Below are 12,180 nucleotides of genomic sequence, written 5' to 3'. Positions count from 1 at the left end.
CGGCGATTAGCGATATACAGTTTGCGGTGACACTGTGGTAACATTAGCTAATCGACTGAGTGTAAACACATTGTTTCAGGTTAAAGTGAGCATACTGTTAACATGCACCCCCAGTCATACTTGTAAGCATTTTGTTCTCAAAGTGTACACAACATGATAAGTCCTTGGAAGAAGGGCCTTGATTTGATATGTGCAAAGGGTGAAAAAAGTTGCCCTCCTTCTATCCATGTCCCTGTCACCCCAACGGAAAAAGGAGTGGATCGCTCTCACTCTCACTGTCTCTCTTCCTTTCTCTCCTCTCCATCTCTGTCTGATGAAAGAGGAGCTATGATCGCTTCGACAACAAAGGGCCCAGCCGCCTGTGTTTGGATGAGGCTCTCCTTTCTTCTCTCCTTCCTCCTCCTCCTCTGTCTATCTCTTCTAACCCCCTCTGATCTCACTTACTCTCTCTTTCCTCTACGCCGCCCTCCACCCCCATTTTCCCTTCACCCTCTCCCTCCCTTCCTGCTCTATCTCTCGCTGCCTGATGCCACTCACTGGCGTTGCTCCTCCGTTCTTCGTTAGGGCCTCAGCGATACAATCAGGGGACGGAATTAAAAATCAGAAAGTGTCCTTGTCGGAGAGACACCCCGGATGGCGCACTTTGATGTCTCCTCGGAAATTTGAAATTCATATGTTGTCACACTTCATTTTATTCCCCCTCTCTCTCTCTCTCTCTCTCTCACTCTTTCTCCTTCTGCTTTCTCCTTTTCGTAGTCTTCCTCCTCCTCTTCTCCATCAAGTGCCATCATGTACTATTCAGTTAGAAAGAGAGAAACGAGCGGAATGGGAGAGGAACGTAAAACGCATTGTACAAGAAAGAAAGCCCTTTCTTGTCTTTTATTTTTCATGTTTTTACTTTGTGAAGAAGGCGGGAAGATATAATGAATCATTTAATTTCCTTTTGATTGTAGGTACTGGGGTGCGTGGGCTTAGAGGTAGATGACAGGGAGTAAGGGACCACAGTATGGGGTGGAGATGTGGCAGCGGGCCACTTTGATGCCATTTCAGAACCCGGCTCCAAGTCAAAGCTATTTGACAGAGTGAGGAAAGTGTGGCTGCCACACACTCTGTGGCGTACACACACACACACACACACATTAAGACAGGCACATAAACTCTCTGGCAGAGCCCTAGCCTGGTCCCCAATGGAAACAAATAAATGCACTCGCTGCACGAGTTTCTCCCGGCCCATGATTTTCACAAATCTTGAAAATGAACGACAGGAGTTTGTATGTAATCCTGTTAGGATTTCAATAAGGAAACATCAAAACATGTTAATTTTACAGTGAATAGTATGTGAGTCACTGTGTGAGTGTGTGTGAACACACTGTAGAGATCTGAAGGAATTCCTCTTGTCAGAACTGCGGCATAATGTCTTGCGTCAATGCCATTAATAAACAGTAGCCATCCAAAAGACATGTAAAGAGCTGCATTTGGAAATGACACATTTCTGGACAGATTTCTCATCCTTCCCTACAAAAATCCCAAGACAGTTACAAATGGGCATGAAGGTGGGGTGGCGAGGGCTAGGGATAGGGTATGGGGTGGGGGGAAGGTGGATGAGCAGGATGAGGATGGAGACGGGGATGGGGAGTCCCACTGGTCCACTATACCCCAGATTCATCATTAATCACTCCTGCTGAGCCCCTCAGACCCTCCCAACTCCTCCTTACCACCCCTGTCTTCCACCTATAAGACCCACTCCCCAAGGTGATGGCAACCCTCCCCTCCCGCCCCGCTGCAACCATCAACACCAGCCGCAACACTTGCCCCCTCTGAAAACAACAATTTCTGTTATCTATCTGCAGAAAGTCACCCCTCTTTGTCTGTACATCTCTTTCTCTCTGTTTATATCTCTCTCTTCCCCCTTCCTCCTTTCTCCTCTCTCCCCCTCCATCTGTGTCTTTCCCCCCTCACTACTTTTTCTCTCTCCTCATTTTCTCCCTCTCTCTTTGTGACAAATGGGTTTTAATAAAAGCTGACAGAGCGATGAAATTAAAGGAGTGCATCCCATGGCCAGCTATAGCTCCAGCCTGAGCTTCAGCACTGACATATTTAAAACAGGGCCTTAATTCAGTAGCCTGCCCATGTCTTACATCACCAGGGCTCCTCAGTGTTATTGGAATCATTATTACTGCCTGACACTGTATTGTTGTTGTAAAAAAATCATAGTTACAACTGGCACCAGAGGAGACAAGCATTTAGCAGCCCCTTCGTCCTTGTGCCAACAGTGACCCCTATAAAACAGTGTATTCCATTGACCCTATTAGCAGATATTAGGCCCCATCTCCCATGTTGCCTCATTACAGCCCCGGATCATAAAGAAAGGGGGTTGGGATGGAGGAGGTGGTCGGAGACAGAAAGCGAGTGTGCGTCTTTTCTGAGAGAACCCTTCCATAAGGAATAACTGACATGGAGGACTTACCCACGCCCCGGGAGCTCTCGCTCAACGTTAGAAAGCATTGTTTTGTTGGATTACAGGGTTAGGAGGGGAACATAATCCCCTAATTTTTAATCTCTCCTGATTCCAGAGGGATGCATAAGAGACTGGGGGGGCTTCCCTGACACAGCGTGGGTAGGTGGGTTACAGAGAAGGAGGACTGGGGGTGGGGTGATGGGTGATTGGATAAAGAAGAGGGTTCTTAACAAAGGGCATATAATATTATTGGTGTGGCATCACTCAATTGCCCTGAGAAACTGTGAGGAGAAGGTGAGAAATCTAAAAATTTTGCAAAAGTTACTGAAAATTCCATGAACTGTTGAGTCAGAAGGTGCTAAACAGTACCCAGAAAAGTTCTCAAAGTCAAAAAATCAAAAGTAAAATCAAAAGTAAAATGATAGTGGCTTAGGAGTACCTTGTAACAAGAATAAGTCCAATCCTATTTGTAGGCTGTGCACTACACAACATTCAAAATCGTTCTGTGACAGCGATAACATATCCTTCTACCAAAACATTTCTGCTTTGTCATTTCATACCCTCACCACCATGTGTCTGGGTGTGTGGATAATTTCTCAGACAGCTTACGGTGACAAGCTTTTGGGACGGCGGGATAAGTTGTCTGGGAGCTCATCCCTATAATCTGTGAAGGATATACAGGGTCTCCCCCGGCGGAATTCAGGGACTGTTCACCTGCAGCATTAGCTAAATAAGATTAGGAGCTGGACTGGAACCCAGACACTCGCTGTGGGTGGAAATATATATATGAGTATATACAAAATCACATAGGGGAAATTTGTTTGAAATATTTAAGCTGAGAACACAGTTAACACCTTTTGCAATGGGAATTTCAAAATCCAGTTGATGCACAAAATGTATGAGGGGAAAGAAGGGACATCAAACCTTCAACTGGGTTCAACTGAAGGCCTCTTTCAAATGTAAAGTTAGCTGAGACGGAGCAGGAGGGAATGAAAACAGGGGTGGAAAAGGGAGGGTGGTCGAGGCGGACACAGGGAGTTAGAAATCATTGCGTCCATTGACGAAGTAACCTTGGGCGGCTTCCAGCATGACTGAGAGAGTGAGTGAGCGACGGGGTCTTGGAGCTGGGCCAAGCTGAGCCTTTTGTGCCAGTAGCCGCCACATTCCAATCAGCCACGGATATTTATACTCCAGGCCTAATTGAAAGGTTGGCTTGTGAACCATCTGCATGCACCCACACTCCAACTCCTCCTTCAACACACACACACACACACACACACACACACACACACACACACACACACATACACACAGACACACTCCTTTTACCACCACAGACACAGCCAGCTTTGACCCACAGAAGAGGGAGGCCAGACATGCTGCATCTGCGACGGCTAACATCCCAAGAGGCAAAAAATGCAAAGTGTGACTTATGGCAAAACCATCTCTGCCAAAGATTAAATTCAGGATTTGTCTGTTTCTTGATATTTACTTCTCCTTGGTAGAAGAAACTGGCAATTTCCCTGAGTCATTGGCCTACATTATGATTTGGAAATTCGACACTTACAAGCTCTAAAAAGCCACTGTGACAAACCACTGTCTTAACCACAGAGTAAATCTGTCAAGTGGTTGTAATCACACTTACAGTAAATAATAACCACTACATTACATTTCAATTAGCCGATTTTCCTTTCAGTACAACTAAATTGTTCGTGTTCATAATAACAACATACGGCAGATGAGCATGGGAACCTGACTTTTTATCTAGTGGTAATTTCTACAAAGTGAGCCAACAAACCTGTAGTCAGTAATACTGTGCAGCTGAAAGAGCTTCGGGCAGTTGATAAAAGGAACTCAACATCAGTGTGAGATAAATGACTTGATGATTGATTGCCGCCTAAAGCAGAAAAATGAGCAAAGCACAAAACTAGTCAGTAACGTTTGTGTAATGAACATTTTCTCACAGCACCTACTCTATATCACACAGTGATGACTGGGTATTTAGGGTTGCTAGCTGCTATATTTCGGGAGGATCTTATAATGATCATAAAAAAGCTAAATGTCTTTTCAACAGCCTCATATCCACTCTTCTGCTGCATATATTTTTTCTATGCTCATTCTAGTAAACCCTTACCTTGAAGCAAAAACAAAGACCATGTACCTTCTGTCTTATTTTAACTTCTCTCCTACACACTCAACAGTCACAGGAATTATGTCTGATCCTTGCACCTCATTTAGTTGTGACATTGTACAGAAGGAATTAGAATTTCACCTGTAATCACTTAATAAATAGTGGGAGGCAATAATATTTTTGAAGTAACTACAAAAAAAAAATGCAGACAAAAGGAGTTGCTGAGCACTGTGCAATAAAGATATATGGCCTTAAACAAATCATGTTAGTGAGATATAAATGGATAACATCCGTCATGCTGATGGTCATAAATAAAATATTTACTTTTAAAGCTTGCCAACATTTCACCTAACCCCAAATCTTACCTTTAAATCTAATTACTAAAACCTACTAGAAGTTTAACCGACCCACTACCCACATGCCACACAGGAAGTCAAAATCAGCACTCCAAGGAGCCATGAAACAGTGAAACACAAATATCAGACTTCTGTTTCACAACTACTGAAATGCACCACAGGCTCATGGGATCGGGTAACTAAACCCACTGATTAATGCACAATTAGTGTTGTGTTGTGTCAGTTAACAGGACGGGATGATGGAGTTTGCAGCAATGGTGAGGAGTGTGTTAAAGCTCTCGGCGGGCATCCAGCTGGCCCTTCGCTCATCTCTGGGACGTGTTAGGCTTCCTCTGCCAGCTGGCACCGGAACACACTGCCATGCTCATTCATGACAGGCATCTCCAAAAACTTGAGAAAAAAAACTGGTGATTCTTGAATGCTCCTTTCACAAGATGCTCTCAAAAGGGGGAAAAAACAAGAAAAAAGAAAGACACCTTTTCATGTATTCTGAGCCAAGGACATTTGGGGCAACTCAGAAAAGTTTATTCAATACGCTGCCCAAAACATTATTTATGTGTTGTGTATGACGCCTCTTATATTTACATTGCCACAAAGAAGCAGTCAAAAACAGACAAAAAAAGCATCCGGTGTCCCTATTACAGGCTATATGCTAATTTTTGTCCATGTTTGGGGTATGTTGTACATTTACTCTGGATAGATGCCAAAAATGAAGCACATTTCAAAATTTTAGCATACATACTAATAGCTCAGTTTTCAAATGTGATGTTGATGGACACTATTGTCCCACAAAACAACATAATGGAAATGGGAGAGGTGGAGAGAGAAAGTTTTTGAAGGATGTGGCAACAGTCTGGAAAAATTAAGAAAGAAAAATAAACTCTCTCAAAGTCAGATTTGTATTGACATCAGTCGACACATGCCTTGTAATTCTTGTCAACACTAAACAGTAAATCATATTAATTTCTTGCCAAAATCAGGGTTGTAGGAGGATTTCAGATAATCTAAAAAAGTACATTTACATTTTTTTTTAGATCTTCTAAAAGTACATAAATACAAGCAGAAAAATGTACTCAAAAGTGCTAATTACAAAACATTTTTCATGGTATTTCTTGTTGATTAGTTCATGAATATGCAGCATTTTAATGTTGAAGCTAGCCCAGGTGATACTGAGTCTAACTATTTTGCGGTATGTCTGCGCAATGTATCCTATTTCATCTTTTCATATGTTTCATGTGTGAAATCTCTACTTGCAAAGGAAGTAAAGCTGTCAGATAGTGGAAATAAAAGTACAGTATCACCCTTTGAAATGTAGAGCCAATGCAAAAACATCCAACTGAAAAATCCAAGTAGCTGAGTTGAATTATTTAAACTTTGTACTTGCACAATCCATATACATACAACATACTGTAGCTACTTTGTTATTTTCATGACTGGCCAGAATATTACACATTAAACACTAGAGCACAGTGTACACTTCGAAGTATTTGTATACAGTATGGAATTAGGATAGACTGAAGCAGCATGTGGACATAGCAAGCGGCTCTATCCAGGGTACTGAATCTCTGAATTTAGGCTTTTCACCAGGAAATGAATCCATTGGCATGCTACTGGGGAATAGGGGACAGCCTGCCAAATGCAAAATCATCCTCTGTTCTCCCTTGGCTTGCGCCTGTGATAAATCAAAATGCCGAACAACAATTAGCACTCTGTTGACACTCTATTCACATCCAACAGTTGATACAGGAAGTGAGCCAAGTGATGTAGAACACAACTTATTGTCTTGCCAAGTGCATCTGCTGTTATCAGCGGTGGAAATCCATCCACTTGTTATACGAGCCTGTGAAAACAGGTCTACAGATTCCACTTAGCGCCAATATAAACTGCGTTGTACAATAGATTACTGGCATTGCAAATTTACACTACATACATACTGGGGTAAAACTCAAGGGACAATTAATCCCCAAGTAATTATATCACTCCAAGAATATGAACTCACTGCATATGCCTTACAGGTCAGACATACAGCAGCGTGTCCCCCTTCTTTACATTCAATGGGAAATCATTCGCTCAAAGCAATCAAATATACTTCAATAACAACAGAGATAAACAACACTCATCCGGTCTAATCTCTCTGCGGACCACCCAGCTCAATCAATTAATTACCTAGTCTCTGTGTTTTACTTCGGGGCATTGGTAATGATCTTTAAATATTAATTTGGCTTTGTCCAGGGACTGATACAAGGGCCCTGTTGTTGTCTTCTGGATTTCTAGTTGTCAAGTCAGAGGCACTTTGCTATGGGAGGTAAACCTGAATAGCCAGAGGAGGGTTTATGCTGTTTGGCTAGTATGTGCAAAGAGAAAATACATAATTTGTTCAGTTATCACAAACAGGAAAAAGCATATTCCACTGCTGCTACTGTAAGATTTCATTTTCTTTCCTTTGTTTAAAAATGGCCAAAAGTTTGGATTTGTGGTAATTGTTGCAGAAAGGTTCTGTGTTTCTTTTTTGTTTTTTTGTGGGTGGCTCATGTTGTGCTGAGTAAGAGTGTGCACCCACAAAAGATTGTTCAAAGGCCTGAAGTCTGAACTGAGAAAGACTCAATTCAATTATGCCCTTTGATCCGTTTTATTAGAGCTGTCATGTACTCACAGTTAATTTGGAATACCTGTTTGAGGCACTATTGCAGGTGGAAGACGGTTTTTCTTTGCACATTATCCTGATTGTGATTTCATCTACTCAACTGTGAGTATCTTCCCATTTCTTGGAAAAACAAAGAATAAATTAGGGCAAATAAAATGGGCTAAATATGGGAGATTTTTCTAAAATGACAGAATAAAGGTATGAATACGCATGTTTCCTGACCACCAGTGGGGCAAACAAACAGCAATCACAACAACATGTGAGTTAAGATCAGGCTTGTGGAACCCTCTTGCCTTCAGAGGATAGTATCTATCTTCGTTTAGGCTGTCTTTAATAATTAACCCAGTACATTTATTTATTACCCTCTACCACAGAGATACCCAGGTGAGTTGAGTTTCTCTTGGGATGAATGCTCAGGGGAAGGGAGGGAGTGGAATATTCCTCTCCTTTTTCTCTTCTATCTCTTGCTCTACATCAATGTTTGTAGCCCAGAGCAGAGGAAGCCAAGAAAAAGCTCAGATTTGGCCTCTGTCCACCTTACCTGCAAAATATCCTGCATCAGCATATTTCCCAGAGTTCCAATGGGCCAAAAGCAAAGAACGGAAGAAAACTGAAGGGATGGAGGCAGTGAAGCTAATTGGCAGATGTATTCTAAATAGCCTGATTTCTATTTTCTTCTTCATGGCAAGTGGATATGAAATTTCTGGAGAGTATTTTAATTGTTGTCTATGTTAATTCATTTCCTCAGTATAAATTAGATAGTCAAACTGAGGAGTGGCCCAGTACATGATACTGCCAGTCTGCCACTAACTTTCAATATTTGTCAGATCATAGATTTTCAATCCTGCGACATGCTGTGATCAAAGACTTCTTTCAACTTCAACCTATATCAAAAACCATATCATTTGCAAACACATCTGCATAGGTTTTAAAGTACATGTGCTCATGGTGTAAAAGATATGTGTCAAAAGGTGTTGAATACAAAAAAGCATATACAGTAACACTTGCTTTATGATGTGTTCATCCTTGCTCTATTAAAACATCCTTTGAGCCTAATTCAAGTTGAAATATATTATTTCCTCTGATCTTGGTATATCTGCTGCTCATCTTCAGATCCGACCACAACTTGACCGCATGCCAAGTTGGGGGTGAAACCAGCGCAAACAGGGAACAGCTTAACAAATTACCACTCTGCTGCCAAGTCCTGGGAAGGAGGAAGAGGCACAGAGGCTTAGAGAAAGAACTAAAACCCCTGCTACAGAGACCGAGAAACCCCAGAGGGTGAGGGGTGAGGAGCAAAAAAAGAAAGAGGAGCGAAGGTGGGTAAAGGCATATCGAGAGCGGAAGCAGAGGGTAAAGAACGAGAGAGATAAAGTGGCAGAGGGAGATGGAAAGAGTGAGAGGCAGAGCAGAGAGTACAAAAATGAGGGAACAGAAGAGGCTTGATATGATTTCAATGGAATGTTTGTTGACAGTGCTCCGTGGCCCGGGGCCTTGGGATAAATGATTGAACACTGCGCCTGTCAAAGCCAGAGGATTTCTGTGGGCTTGTGTTTCTCTCCGCGCTCTTTTGCTGGAGGGAAGGTAGCAGTCAACTAATTGACACAGAATTAAGCATGAAACGCACTAAGCGCAGCCCTCTTCTGCCATGGCTGGCCTCTCCACCAAAGAGGCGGCTTCCAGCCAGTTAAAGGCTTCAGATGAAACACACATGTGTACACACAAACACATACGCCCATATTAAGATGAAATCAGACACGTGCAAATATACAAGCATGAATACATCTGCACAAAAAAAATGAAGATAAACATCCAAGCAGATGGCCCACTATTCAATTACACTAGATCAGTAATTCAACGTTTTAACACCCACACATAAGCAAGTGCACATGAGCAAATCAGCAGAGGCAAAGAAATGCAGGGTACAGGAGGATATACACACACAGTACATAAGCAAACAGTATAGACTTTTTCTGTGACAAATTGCTCCATGAGAAAGTAATCCTTCAAGATTAACAGTGTCATTCTATGCCACACCTTGCATATTATTCTCAGGGGGCTGCGATCTCAGCCGCAGGCTTCTTGCAAAAGGCTTACCAGGCGTGTACTTGTCCTAACTGTTTTTATCGTGCCCTGAAATGCAAAGCACATGAGAGAGAAAGAGAGATAAACCTGAGAGGAGGACAGGGCAGACAATAGAGAGGGACATGGAGAAGGAAAACCAGATGGAAATTGTGATAGGGGAGTGAAATCAATAAGTAGAGAGAAGAAACAACATAAAAGTAAAACTAAACGTGTGCGGGTGGAGGGGGGATTGGTAATCCACAGCACTGTGCACAGGTATATAGGTGGGCCTTTGTTTTCCATATACTCGCCTGTGATTGAGCGAGGTATGGGTCGATTAAGGTTGAGCGGCACGGACCTTTAGCTGTAAATAAGCAGTACCACCTGCTGTAGCCCAGCCAGTAACACGGTGGTATACAAGGAGTCTCACCTCATTAAAACTTGGAGCTGTGACAACAAAAACAACATGGCTAAGCAGCAGGTGTGTGGGGTGGGGCACTTTCAAAAACAAAAAGAAAGGGGAGGGGTTCATGCACCTCCTACAGAGGTTGCGGTAATGGGGTGCTTTTCATTATGCTAACTTGTCTCCTCACTTCCCTCACTTGTGTCTCTTCCTCGTGTCTTAGCTCCTCCCAGCGAAGATGTGAGAGAGAGAAGCAAGGACAGAGGAATTTAATTCATCAAACGGGACATCCTCGCTCACTCCAGCATCATTTTGAGGAGACAGCAACTACTCATGATGCACAGCACCTCAACTGCCAAAATGTAGAAGTCAGCTATTAATATGTAGAAATTATTAAGTAACAGATTAAACTCTAAAGTTTTCACTTAAAATGAATGCACAATTAATTAACACTTTATACTGTTAGTTAATAAATTCTACATAGTCATAACTGGAAGGAAAACACCTGATAACTCCAATTATCAGGTGTTTTCAGCTCCAATTTTTATTATTTGATTATAGATCTATAGCAACATCTGGCTGTCACAGAATAAGACACAAATAGACTATTTAAATCAATTAATTATTGAAAGAACAGAACTGATGAAAAGGAACAATAAAAACAGCTGTAGCCTGTAGAATATGTTTAAATAAAATAATGCTTATTTAGTTTGTGACAGTCTGACATTGTTTTCATGCTCAGGATAATTTTATAGACATGCAGCTGTGCGGCATTATATTTTCCTGAAGGAGCTGACTTGAAACGGAAAAGAAGAAAGGAGAAGCCTTTGGCTAATGAGGAACAACAATAAAGTTAAAAGACTGTTTTTTGTGATTGATTCATGATTCGGTAATTTTTATTTTATGAATAAATATGATCAGCTGCTGTTGGTGCTTTCATTCCTGTTCCACAGGTAGTTTTCCTGATCTGCTGTATTACAACAACAGCCCAACTGTTTACTTTTACTGTCCCGTCAGATCAGCTGACCAATCAATAAACACATTTGATCAAAGGGGTGTTGCTGTCCAGTAAAAAACTGCCACGTAGGATACACCTGTGGTTCCTCGCACTAAGCTCCTCCAGGAGCCTCCTCTCTCCTCGCTCCTCATCTCCTCCAGGTGTATTTAAGGGTTTGGAAGATCCTCCATGATGGCGGAGGGAGATCAGTTTCCGGGGCACGGCCGGAGGATACAGGAGAGAGGACGCGAGGAAGCATAGCGTTGACATAATGAAAAGCACCCATGATCTGGGTAGTCGTGTCATGATCTGGGTAGCTGTGTAAGGCAGATTCCTCTCCTCTCTTCTGCACTGGCCGCATCACCACGTGAATGCCCTTGTGAAGGAGCTGGAGACAAGTAGAGAAAGGGAGACGCACTGAAGAAGGGAAGGGAGGCTGCAGGGTCAAAGGGCCAACCCCATCCCGCTGACTACCAACCAATCAGGGGGTGTCCTGTGCTGTCTTAGAGGCAACAGGGGGGGAAGAGAGGAGGAGGTAAAAAAAGAGGAGGAGGTAAGCAAGAAAAGAAGGAGGTTGGGTGGACTGCAAGGCGGATCCCCAGGGTCAATTATCCCCGGGAAGGAGGTACTGTAGCCAACACTCTGCATCTCATTTGCAAGGCAGCAGCAAAGGTGCACCTGAGCACGACTAGTGAGCGTCCTGCCATAGCACCAAGGCAATTAATGTCTCCTTTCAATGACATGTGCTTCTCAGTGTGACAGTGGCTGGGCAGCTGTGGGCTGGGCCAACTGGCTAAAAGAGAAGACCTCAGTGATGCCTCCTGTCTTCCCACAGAGACTAATTTCAGGTAGAGAGCCTTGTCTCTGTTTTGCTGGCAGTCTGAGTATGAGGGCTTTGGGTTCATGCCTAAACACACACACACACACACGGATAAATGCACACATGCAAAGAGGTGTATGCCTAAAATGACACAAGCAACCCAAACGCCCCACTCAGTCTCTCATACACTTGTACACCACATGAGCATACACAGATATGCATGCTACAACATTACACGTGATGAAGTATACATGCATAAATACATACACACATATACTCTCTTACACATACATATATTGTTTGTGTT

This window comes from Thunnus maccoyii, chromosome 10 (assembly GCF_910596095.1).
Source record: "Thunnus maccoyii chromosome 10, fThuMac1.1, whole genome shotgun sequence".
NCBI classification, from domain to species: domain Eukaryota; kingdom Metazoa; phylum Chordata; class Actinopteri; order Scombriformes; family Scombridae; genus Thunnus; species Thunnus maccoyii.
This window is presented reverse-complemented; position numbering follows the sequence as displayed.